A 13,621-nucleotide genomic window follows, 5' to 3' on the forward strand; every position below is an offset into this window, starting at 1 on the left:
ATCCAGCCTGGCATTTCTCATGATGTACTCTGCATATAAGTTAAATAAGCAGGGTAACAGTATACAGTCTTGACGTACTCCTTTCCTGATGTGTAACCAGTCTGTTGTTCCATGTCCACTTCTAACTGTCGCTTCTTGACCTGCATACCTTACCTGCCTCATGAGAAATCTGTTTGCAGGTCAAGAAGATACTCTGTAGCTTATATAGAACAGTAAGTAATTAACAGGATGTTCAAATATGGTTCAGATAATGGTGGCTTTTGTTTTAATTTTAACATTTGGGGAGCAGTTTTCTTCTCTGAGCTCAAAACATTGCCAGTTCAGTTCAGTTCAGTTGCTCAGTCGTGTCCGACTCTTTGTAACCCCATGAACCGCAGTATGCCAGGCCTCCCTGTCCATCACCAACTCCCAGAGTCCACCCAAATCCATGTCCATTGTGTTGGTGATGCCATCCAGCCATCTCATCCTCTGTCGTCCCCTTCTCCTCCTGCCTTCAATCTTTCCCAGCATCAGGGTCTTTTCCAATGAGTCCGCTCTCCGCATCAGATGGCCAAAGTATTGGAGTTTCAACTTCAACATCAGTCCCTCCAGTGAACACCCAGGACTGATATCCTGTAGAATGGACTGGTTGGAGCTCCTTGTAGTCCAAGGGACTCTCAAGAGTCTTCTCCAACACCACAGTTCAAAAGCATAATTCTTCAGCTCTCAGCTTTCTTTATAGTCCAACTCTCACATCCATACATGACTACTGGAAAAACCATAGCCTTGACTAGATGGACCTTTGTTGGCAAAGTAATGTCTCTGCTTTTTAATATGCTGTCTAGGTTGGTCATAACTTTCCTTCCAAGGAATAAGCGTCTTTTAATTTCATGGCTGCAGTCACCATCTGCAGTGATTTTGGAGCCCAGAAAAATAAAGTCAGCCACTGTTTCCCCGTCTATTTGCCATGAAGTGATGGGACCAGATGCCATGATCTTAGTTTTCTGAATGTTGAGCTTTAAGCCAACTTTTTCACTCTCTTCTTTCACTTTCATCAAGAAGCTCTTTATTTCTTCTTCACTTTCTGCCATAAGGGTGGTGTCATCTGCATATCTGAGGTTATTGATATTTCTCCCAGCAATCTTGATTCCAGCTTGTGCTTCCTCCAGCCCAGCGTTTCTCATGATGTACTCTGCATAGAAGTTAAATAAGCAGGGTGACAATATACAGCCTTGACATACTCCTTTCCCAATTTAGAACCAGTCTGTTGTTCCATGTCCAGTTCTAACTGTTGCTTCCTGACCTGTATACAGGTTTCTCAAGAGGCAGGTCAGGTGATCTGGTATGCCCATCTCTTTCAGAATTTTCCACAGTTTATTGTGATCCACACAGTCAAAGGCTTTGGAGTAGTCAGTAAAGCAGAAATAGATGTTTTTCTGGAACTCTCTTGCTTTTTCGATGATCCAGTGATGTTGGCAATTTGATCTCTGGTTCCTTTGCCTTTTCTAAAACCAGCTTGAACATCTGGAAGTTCACGGTTCACATATTGCTGAAGACTGGCTTGGAGAATTTTGAGCATTCATTACTTTACTAGCGTGTGAGATGAGTGCAATTGTGCGGTAGTTTGAGCATTCTTTGGCATTGCCTTTCTTTGGGATTGGAATGAAAACTGACCTTTTCCAGTCCTGTGGCCACTGCTGAGTTTTCCAAATCTGCTGGCATATTGAGTGCAGCACTTTCACAGCATTATCTTTTAGAATTTGAAATAGCTTAACCGGAATTCCATCGCCCACACTAGCTTTGTTCATAGTGATGCTTCCTAAGGCCCACCTGACTTCACATTCCAGGATGTCCAGCTCTAGGTGAGTGGGAGTGATCAGACCTTCGTGATTATCTTGGTCGTGAAGATCTTTTTTGTACAGTTCTTCTGTGTATTCTTGCCATCTCTTCTTAATATCTTCTGCTTCTCTTAGGTCCATACCATTTCTGTCCTTTATTGAGCCCATCTTTGCATGAAATGTTCCCTTGGTATCTCTAATTGCCAACATGCTATTAAAATTTCCTAATAGTCTTTTTATCTAAAGAAGTAGAATTACAGAAAGATGGAGTGATTTATTTCAGGTCATGGATTTGAACTAAATTGAATCACAAACCAAAAGTATAGTAAATAACAATGAATCATTAATTGAATACAAATATCAGTTTTTGGCTGAACCAAAACCACATGTATAGAAGAACCCACCTGCCAATGTAGGAGACATAAGAGATGTGGGTACAATCCTCAGGTTGGGAAGATCTCCTGGAGGAGGGCATGACAACCCTTCTTGCCTAGAGAATCCCACGGACAGAGGAGACTGGCTGGCTACAGTTCATGGGGTCACAAAGAGTTGGACACGACTTAAGTGATTTATCACACAGCACATTTGCTGTCAGAATGTATATCAAAACTGTGTGCAGGTTTTAAGATCTAGCTTGACTCAGGAGACAATATTGCTTAGAGGAATCAAGAAGGGTCTTGGATTCAGGTTTCCCAGGTTTGGATGTCAGTTCTGCAATTTATCAGCTATTTATTCTAACTCTCACCTCTGGAGAAGGAAATGGCAACCCATTCCAGTATTCTTGCCTGGAGAATTCCATGGACGGAGGAGCTTGGTGGGCTATAGTCCATGGGTCGCAAAGAGTTGGACACAACTGAGCGACTTCACTTTCACCTCTGAAAATGAAAATATTCTCTTAGGGTAGTTGAGGACTAAACACAAAAACAGCAATAGAGCAAAGTGGTCAAAAGCTCAAATTTGAGAGTTGGATTGCCTGGGGTTACATCCTAGATCCTCTAAGTACTAGCTACGTGACCTTGGGTGCAAGTGTCTGCCTCCATTTAGTTTTTTGGGGTGTAACAGTATACAAGATCATAAGGTTATTAAGAAAATTTAGTGAGTTGGTGACTGCAGCCATGAAATTAAAAGACACTTGCTCCTTGGAAGAAAAGCTATGGCTAACCTAGACAGCATATTAAAAAGCAGAGACATTACCTTGCCAGCAAAGGTCCGTCTAGTCAAAGCTATGGTTTTTCCAGCAGTCTTGTACGGATGTTAGAGTTGAACTTTAAAAAAAAAGCTGAAGAGTTGATGCTTTTGAACTGTGGTGTTGGAGAAGACTCTTGAGAGTCCCTTGGACTGTAAGGAGATCCAACTAGTCAATCATAAAGGAAATCAGTCCTGAATATTCATTGGAAGGACTGATGGGGAAGCTGAAATTCCAATACTTTGGCCACCTGATGCAAAGAACTGACTCATTGGAAAAGACCCTGATGCTGGGAAAGATTGAAGGCAGGAGGAGAAGGGGACAACAGAGGATGAGATGGTTGAATGGTATCACTGACTCAATGGACATGAGTTTGAGCAAGCTCTGGGAGTTGGTGATGGACAGGGAAGCCTGGCATGTTGTAGTCCCTGGGGTCGCAGAGAGTCGGACATGACTGAGCAACTGAACTGAACTGAATATGTGTAAAGCCTTACAATAGTAGCAGTCATTATATGTGTGGCATGTTATACATATTAAAATTTTTCTTATTCTTACTGATAATAATTATCCATTTGTTTTACAACATCAAACTTGAGATGTAGTGATAGAGGCATTAGTAACGTAGACTGAACTGAACCAATTCCAATCTTTTTTTTTCTTGTGATGCATTTTTTTGTGATGCAAAAGCGTTTTTCCCTGTTTATATAAAAAGCTCAAAATACTTTATATTGATACTTTATATTTAATACTTTATATTGATAAATATGGGCTTAGATTCAGTAAAGAATCTGCCTGCATTGCAGGAGACCCAGGTTCGACCTCTGGGTAGGGAAGATCCCCTGGAGAAGGAAATGGCAACCCACTCCAGTATTCTTGCCTGGAGAATCCCATGGACAGAGGAGCCTGCAAGGCTACAGTCCATGGGGTCTCAAGAGTCAGACACAACTTAGTGAGTAAACCACCACCACCACTGATCAATATAACTGCAAAGCTTCCTTTTATTCTCTGTATAAAGAAGTTCAATAGACATAATCTTGAAGAATCCTTATTCATTCATTCACAAATAATTATAAAGTATCTATTATGTACTAGCACTCTGCTTGTACCTAGAAGATATTGATTGGGAGATAAAGGACTTTGCTGATTTTTAAATCATGCAAACTTACCTATTCAAACATCTTTAATTGATAATAAACTTGGAATACATAAATATTTTAGGTCACCATTGTAGTCATAAAATTTGGCCGTTATTTTCTTAAAATAGTCTCAAAACCTATTATGAGGTAAAACTGTTAGATCTTGTAAATTGATATTAAGGCTTGGTTGGCAATGTTTTATTCTTTTTTTCCCCTTCTTGACATTGACTAGATCTTTTAGCTTTTATTTATTTTAAAAATTGTGGTGACATACATATCACATAAAACTTAACATTTTAGCCATTTTCATGTGTTCAATTCAGCGGCATTGAATACATTTCACATTGCTGTGCAAAGAAATATTTTAGCCTTAAACATATACACCAAACTATAAGCCAAAATGAACCTTAAATTATTTTTAATTTGGCTTCCTGCTCAAGCTGCATCTTGGTGGTCAGAATCAAATTCTGACACACATTTTATGCATAAGTAGAAGTGATATTGTAAAGCAGTTAAACACTAGTGATGGTAAGCAAAACAGAATTTGAATGGATTTTAGGGAGGAATCTGCAAGATACGAATTTGTTCTGGAGAGATCATGGAGCAAAAAGGACAGAAAAAAAATGTTAAATTTTAAGAAGTTCATAAGTCAGGGAAGGAAAAATATACTTAAGTGTGGAGTGTAAACTGCGTGTGCTCTTGAAGATTCAGATGTATTATTGGAATTTCATGTATAAGAGAAATGCTAATGGAAGGACTCCTTGAGACACTGACAGGAGGCCAGGAAAGGATGTGGTCATTGTGGTTCGAAGGCAAATGCTTTACCCTGAGGTCAAATGGGGTCAAAGTTTAAATACAGAGCCTAGTTGACCCTTGTTTGTCCATCTTAGGAATGCCGTGTGTTGTGGGTAGGATCTTGTCAGTTAACATTTGATGAGTTATTTCACCTCTTCAGACTTCAGTTTCCTCTTCTGTAAAATTTAGTATTGTCCTCAAAAATTTGCCCTGGTGATTAAATATTATTTGTGTAGCAATTTGAGAGGTGGCAGAGAACACAAAGACTTCTTGGGTTGAATCCTGGCTCCCCTACTTACTCTGTGGAGCTTTGGACAAATTACCTCCCTGTTTCTGTATAATAACAGTACCTACTCAAGAATTCATCATGAGGATTATATAAACTTACATAGACAAGTCACTTAAAACAGTGTTTGGTATATAAAACCACTCAATGCTGTTGCTGCTTAGTTGCTCAGTTGTGTCTGACTCTTTGCCATCTCATGGACTGTAGGCCACCAGGCTCCTCTGTCCATGGGATTTTCCAGGCAAGAATACTGGAGTGGGTTGTCCTGTCATAAGTGAAGTCGCTCAGTCGTATCCAACTCTTTGTGACCCCATGGACTTTAGCCTATCAGGCTCCTCCGACCATGGGATTTTCCAGGCAAGAGTGCTGGGGTGGATTGCCATTTCCTTCTCCAGGGGATCTTCCCGACCCAGGAATCGAACCCAGGTCTCCCGCATTGCAGGCAGACGCTTTACCTTCTGAGCCACCAGGGAAGCCCTGTCCTTTCATAGGGTAATACAATAACGGATCACATACAGTATTGAATGGATACCATATATGTAGCTATACAAAGGTTCAGTATGTTCAGCTCCAAGAAGCCAGGGACTGTATCTGTTTCATTCATCTCTACCTTTTGTCACTTTGTAGGTGCTCAAACTTTTCTTGAATGAGTGGGTCATCTCCAACTGATACAACTACATTCAAAGTCAAAGTGGAAGCTGTTCAGTTGTGTCCAACTTTTTGCGACCCCATGGACTATAGAGTCCATGGAATTCTTCAGGCTACAACTCTGGAGTGGGTAGCCTTTCCCTTCTCCAGGGTATCTTCCCAACCCAGGGATCAAACCCAGGTCTCCCGCATTGCAGGTGGATTCTTTACCAGCTGAGCCACAAGGGAAGCCCAACTGAATGCACTACATTCAATCCCTCAACAAAGAGTATCTACCTTTATATAATCAGACTGAACTTACTTGCATTTATATTATTTTCAGTCATATACAGATATCTCACAGTACTCTCTACCACTTCAAAAGATTTATCATCTCAATCTTGTGGAGCTTAAAAACAGGAAGAACTCTTGAATAATTTATGTTACAGCTTCTTCTCTTAATCCTTTCAAATTGTGTGCAATGTGAAGAGGAAAATGGAATGGTGAAATGTAAAATTTTGTAATTTCAAGTTACTGGTATTGCTGAATTGTGATTTAAACAGTGATGTCTGAGATATTTTTAACATGAAATCATAAATATATTATTGCTTCTTAGAATTCTGACAGTAAGGGTGAGCTCAGTACAGGTTTCATTGTGGCTTGTGCTTGAAGGCATTGAGTGGTCAGTGACATTTTGAAGGTAGTGGTGAATTTGCTGACAAAAAGTTTGCTGGACAAATAAATCAATTTCAGTGATTTCCTACAGACATCTCAGGCATCAATAGAGAACATGATCTTGGGGGTGATTGAAAAACTAAAATCATTGTTCCCTGTTGATACGGGACATTCTCCAGCTAAATCACAAATTAGTATTGCAGTTTATGCATTTTGCTTTGCTGTTTTTGGATACTTCTCTGCTTGGCATAGAAATCCTGTAAATCAAATACACACTCTCATTTCTGATGAATGATTTCTTAGGGCCCTTGAGACAGCATTGCTTTGTTCTGTTTTCTCTAAATAGCATGATTTACACTCTGTTTAGCTTTTATTGTAAAAAGAAGGGAGCTAGCATGAAACCTACCCCATAAATTTGACTAAGAAAAGTCACGTTAAAATTTTTTTCTTATATGATCTTATTTCTAACTGAGCCCTCATCCTGCCTGGTTTGGAGGTTTGAAGGCAGGAAATTCAACATCACACATTATAGGGGTTCTTTCCTCTTCTCTAGGGTTTGCATCATCCATAGGGTGGCTTCTATGGTGCTAGGCACACAAATAAAGATATCTAGCCCTCACTCCACTTTACCAAATGCAGGTCACTGTCCAGATCTCTGCGTCTGACAAATGTCAGAAAGATGGGAGGCATATGCAGCATACCCAGTCGAAGAGGGCAAGGAGGGGTTAAAAGAAAACAGGGAAAACAAGCACACTATTATTATGTGACTAAATGGTAATCTGTTTTTAAGAAACAATGTAGCAAATAATTTTAAAATTGTAATGGACACCATATGTGTACAGTTATCTTTTCCTGTAAGTAAATACCTTATTAGATGTTCTATGGAAATGTATCCTCAAGAGGATGCATCATGCACCCACGATGCTATGAATCTGTTAACAACACAATTTTCAAGGGGTTATTTTCATGACTGAAAATGTAGCATATGTAGTTCATAAATCAAGAGCGGGAACTGACTTTTAAAATACTTTAAGGATATTTTGAGCCACAAACATATTGTCATATAGGAGCCAACTATGCAGGTTCTATAAATAGAAGAACATTTAAAAGCCTAAAATGATATAATGTAAGTATTGGCAGTGGGATATAATGCCAAGAAAAAGCTGTGTCAGTCTGCCCTTGAAATTCGTTAGGAAGCTGGAGTCTGTGCCACAAAAGGGCATTAGGTACGTCTGTGCTTCCAAATCCATCCTGGTTTCCTATTTGCCATCTTTAAATGATTGAGTTTAATTCTTTAGGAAACTGCCTGCCATCCTAGGGGAGTCCTTCTGCTTCTTTGTCCTTCACAAGATCAACTGAAGTTCTTCAGCTATGTAAGAAGGTTGAATTTCAAGTAATAGAAGAAAGCTAAACTCCTTTGGCTTTTTGAACAATGACTTTTTTTTTCCTGATTTAGCTTCATAAAATTATGACTTTACTCAAATTTTTAAAAATTTATCTTTACTTAGATGTAGCATAAGAATGTTAGGGGGAAAAGGAATAATTTAAGTCATCCATATTACAACTGCTTAGGACAATAATTTTTATTATTGCATGTTATCTACCACATGTTGACACTGATATTTTACATACAGTAATGATATTCAGATAGCTTTTATATTCCAGAAATTTATTTATGTATTACTGACAATAAGGAATTCTCTATGTCCTTGTGATCCTGATTTGTTTTCCCATAGGTATGTTTTTGCTTTTCTTCCCTTACGTACTCAGATCTCCCTAGCTCTAACTTCCTTAACCTTCCTGTCCTCTATAACCATGTTAACAACCTGGAAGGTATTTTTCAGTACCTTTTCCAGGCTCATGTAATACACACACACACACACACACACACACACACACACACACACACACGCCTTCCCTGCATTTTACTTTGTTCACTTTCAATACCTCAGAGAAATCCCTCTAAGTCAAATGAATGGATCAAACATCACATTCATTTTTAATGGATGTATAATATTCTATATGATGAATGCATCATAATTTATTCACTTTTGATGATCATTCACCCTGGTTCTGTTTTTTCTACTACATTGTATCAGCCTTGTATGTGTGTGTGTGTGTGTCTTTGGTGTAGTTATCAGGAATAGGATTGCTGAGTCAAATATGCCTAGTTTGACTTGTAATAGATAATAGCAGACAGCAAATTAAGATTTTTGCTTACCAAAATCTCTACAAGGCACATTTCCATCAGCCATACATGACTCCTTTCTTGCCCTCTCACCTTCCTTCTCTGATTGTTATCTCCTTTTCAAATTTTGCCTGTGTTTGGGGTTCTTTGGTACATGGTTTTGCACTTCTCTGGCTACTAGTTCCTTTGAGCAACTTTTTATGTTTATGGGCCATTTGAATTTGCTTTCCTCTGAACTGCCTATAACATCTTTCACCCATTTTTCTTTTGGACTGTTTCTTCTCCATTCTTAAGAACCTTTTGTATTTTATAGATATTAACAATTATATATATGGAGAAGGCAATGGCATCCCATTCCAATACTCTTGCCTGGAAAGTCCCATGGACGGAGGAGCCTGGTAGGCTGCAGTCCATGGGGTCGCGAAGAGTCAGACACAACTGAGCAACTTCACTTTCACGCATTGGAGAAGGAAATGGCAACCCATTCCAGTACTCTTGCCTGGAAAATCCCATGGACGGAGGAGCCCGGTAGGCTGCAGTCCATGGGGTCGTGAAGAGTCGGACACGACTGAGCGACTTCACTTTCACTTTTCACTTTCATACATTGGAGAAGGAAATGGCAACCCACTCCAGTGTTCTTGCCTGGAGAATCCCAGGGACGGGGGAGCCTGGTGGGCTGCTGTCTATGGGGTCACACAGAGTTGGACACGACTGATGCGACTTAGCAGCAGCAGCACCAACAATTATATATTTTGTTGTATTTTCCCAAATCAATTGACTTTGTAATGTATTTTGCCAAATTTTAAATTTATAAATTCTTTAATTTCATTAATTTAAATGTATAAAATATTTTCATTTAAAGTAGCTTCTGAGTTTCTTAAATTTGCTAATAAGTTCTCCCTTATCTCCAGACTATACTTCCAGTCTCTTAGCTTTGTTTTACTTTATACTTAATTTAAAAAATTTAATATATCTGGAATTTGCTTTTTGTGTGATAAAGGGGTTGCACTTTCATTTTCTTCCAACAGATAGCTAGCTGTGTTAGCATTTTCCAAGTAACATTCTTATTGAAATAAAATTTTGTCATAAGAGTAACTCGTTGTATACTAGAAGCTACTTCTGGATTCAGTTCAACTCTACCAATTAAGGTTATTTCTCCTTTCACCTGAACTTTTAAGATCATTTAGGTCAATTTCAATAGTTCACCAGTTGAAATTCAAATTAGAATCGTTATTACATTAAAATGTTAATATGGGGAAATTTTATGATGCTGTCTCCCCATTCAAGAATAAAGAATTTGTTTAGATTTATGATTTATGTTTTTAATAAGCCTTATTTTTTAAAATAGTTTTTAATTTCCTTTTGGCTGTGCTGGATCTTTGCTGCACGGGCTTTTCTCTAGTTGTGGGGAGTGGGGGCCACTCTCCAGCTGCCAGGTGCAAGTCTTATTGTGGTGGCTTCTGTGGAGCACGAGCTCTAGGTGCACGGGCTTCAGTAGTCGTGGCTCGTGGGCTCAGTAGTTGCAGCTCCTGGGCTCCAGAGCACAGTTCTGGAGTTGTGGTGCACCAGCTTAGTTGCTCTGTAGCTTGTGGAACCATCCCAGATCAGGGATTTGAACCTGTCTCCTGCATTGGCAGATTCCCTACCACTGAGCCACCAGGGAAGCCCCAATAAGACTTTTATATAACTTTGTTTGCTTTATTCCTTGAGACATTTATAATTTTTGTTATAATATTTACCCTCATATCAACTCCTAAGTTGATATGACAGGGATTCCCTGGTGGCTCAGTGTTCTTGCCTGAAGAATCCCAGCCTGATGGGCTGCCATCTATGGGGTCGCACAGAGTCGGACACAACTGAAGCAACTTAGCAGCAGCAGCAGCAGTGAAAGTCGCTCAGTCATGTCCAACTCATCGTTACCCTGTGGATTATACAGTCCATGGAATTCTCCAGGCCAGAATACTGGAGAGGATAGCCTTTCCCTTCTCCAGGGGATCTTCCCAACCCTGGGATCGAACCCAGGTCTCCTGCATTGCAGGCGGATTCTCTACCAGCTGAGCCACAAGGGAAGCCCTACTTTCCTAAGTTCCTGAATAATTCTAATAAACTTTTTGAGCCTTTAGGGTATTCATTTGTAATACTTTCATTTTCTAGTGTTTCTAATGTTTCAGTCTATTGACAAGACATCCATAAGCACTATTAGGGAACACTAATATTTTATACCATTTTATAGCATTGTTCAAAAAGCTAAGATAAACACCTGAAATTGCTTAGAGCAGTGGGTGGCACATAGTAAGGGGTCCAAGAAATAATTAATATTGTTATTACTTCTCAACTATCAAGAGTTTATGAGTTCTTCAATCTCAAGTTTCTCATGGGAACATCATGCCAAAGAATAAGAATTCAGCTATCGCTGATTTTTCTTATTCTTTCATCATTCTCCATTTTAATTGGTTTTGTGGAGCCTTGATAACAACTTTCTTAAGCTTTTATTTGTGGTTCTTTCATCATGATACAATGACAGCAAGAGAGCAGAGAAATTTAGTCTATGTATAGATTATTATGTAATAAATAAAAATTAATACATACTTTTTATAACAACTATCTCAGGAAACATTACCACTTCACAGTTATCTTCCTTTCAAAAAGAGAAGTTACACACTAGGTTTAATGCTAGATATTGAATATATTTTAACTCATGGGGTGTTTTTCAGTTTATTGTTTGCAGGTCAAGACCTGTCACAAAATCTATGGCTTCCTAGAATTTGTTCTCTCTTCTTCAAAGTGAGAGAGAGCAGTTGAGCCAATTTTGACTAATTCTACTGCTCCTCTCAGTGAGTTTCACAAGTAACTGAGCTAAGAAAAAAAGTCCTCCCTTATGCAATAGCCTTGGGGAGATGAGCTGTTGGTATCTTCCAGCAGACAACTGGGGGGAGGTGGCACTGCAAATTGTCTTCACTGTCCAGGGGTGACATGGTTTGACATTTTACTTCTCTCCTATTTGGATGACATCCTGATCTGTTCTCTTTACCCTCCCTGCAGGGAGCCCAGGGCAACAAAATCATTAGTTCTGTATCCAGCATTAGCCACATCCTGACAAGGGGAGGAAGCCCTGACCATCAGAATATCCTATACTGGCTCAGAGGAGAAGGATGAAGGGAGACATGCTGGGTGCCTCTTTCTTCTGTGGTGCCATCCTCTATGACTTGCATGATCCAAGTCATGCTTTAGTGAAGTTTGAAGATCCAAAGGAATAAATGAATGAAACGAGAACATTTTCCACAATAGTTCTGGTAGAGAATGATTCAATCAACTTCTGGGAACTCTAAGTTTGTAAATCTTAAACGTGTAAATCCTACAGATGGTTACTCTCATTTTACCATTACCTCAAATAGTTACCAGAAATAATAAACAGATAAAGCCTATCCGGAGAAGGTCCAAATTCATTTTTGAGAAACCCTGCAGAAACTCAATGCAGTATGTCCTAACAAATATAAAACCCCAAACCCTACTGGGCTGAATTAATCCCTACTTTGCTTGAATGTTCAATGTAGTTTACTCCAACCAAATGAATTTTTACTATTTAATTCTTGTGCCCATCCATTATTCTCATTTCTAAAAACAAAGGCAGTAAACAAACCATTCAATTCAGTGTGGGAGTTGAATAAAACCTTCTAAATCATGACACTGGTTTCAGAAGCACTCATTTTCTTCTCATATGAATCATTCAAGTCTGATTAAAGGTGAGAGGGTGAGGTGGAGGGAAAACCCTTTTTGTTGTGTCTGGAAATGAAAAGCAGAGAAAATAAAGTTTGCTATTTATATCACTCCTAAATCTAAGTCAGTAGAAGGGGGAAGTTTCTGTCATCATTGATCAATGAATAATACAAAACATGTTGCACAGACAGGATGTGTGCTAACCCAAGTGGAAGGTAATTCAGTAATAAGTAATAAAGTAATTCAGGGATAATGGTTAACAGAATTTCACTCTATTGGTTCTAGAATTGTGGAAATAGCCCAGACTGGACCTCGTATTGATTCCTGAAGGTCTCTACTGACTCTCCAGGTTTCCCTTAGAAGGATCTCTGCAGAGTAGCTTTAATTCTGAAGCTTTCGTAGGTAGGATCTCTCTAGAGACCCGTGGGTCTGTTGACTCAATTCGGCACATTTTGGATTATCCTAGAGTAGACCTATGCTGATCTTTGTCATTGCAAAATTAATAACACTGTGTGGTAGGCGGATAATGGCTTCCAAAGGCATGTTCACGTCCTAATCCCCAAACCTGTTAATTTTATCTTTATTTGAAAAAAAAGGTCTTTGCAGGTGTGATTTAGGATCCTGAGATTATGCTGGATTATTGAGGTGGGTCCTGAATGCCAACACAAGTATCTTTAAAAGAGAGGTGAGACACATACAGATATACGGAGACAGAGGCAGTTTGGAGAGACCAAGGCCTCATGCCAAGGAATATGGGCAGGAACGATTTCTCTCTTGGAGCTACTAGAGGGAGCGAGGCTTGCCAACACTTTGATTTTGGACTTTCGGCCTTTAGAACCCTCATAAAGTTTCTGAGTCACCAAATTTGTGGTAATTTGTTACAGTAGTCCTAGGAACTAATATATACTGCCTAGCTAGGACAATAGTATCTTTTTAGAAGATATTAAGAAACATGTTGTAAAAATAATGAGAACCCAGTTAACAGTAATTTACCTTCCTAAGATATTTTTATGGGGTGAAGCACCAAGTTGTCACATTAAAAAAAAATGTCGCAAGAAGTCAATTCTGACTCCATGTTCAAACTATTTGACTTGCTTTCTGTTGTTTTTGTTACTATAATCATACATAAAGGTCTGCCTCAGAGAATCCTGCCCCTTACCTGTTCAACTATAGTGCTTTTGTTCAGAACTCTGT

The sequence above is a fragment of the Bos grunniens genome, chromosome 5, assembly GCF_055505025.1.
Source record: "Bos grunniens cultivar Pamir isolate PY7600 chromosome 5, Bosgru_T2T1.0, whole genome shotgun sequence".
NCBI classification, from domain to species: Eukaryota; Metazoa; Chordata; class Mammalia; order Artiodactyla; family Bovidae; genus Bos; species Bos grunniens.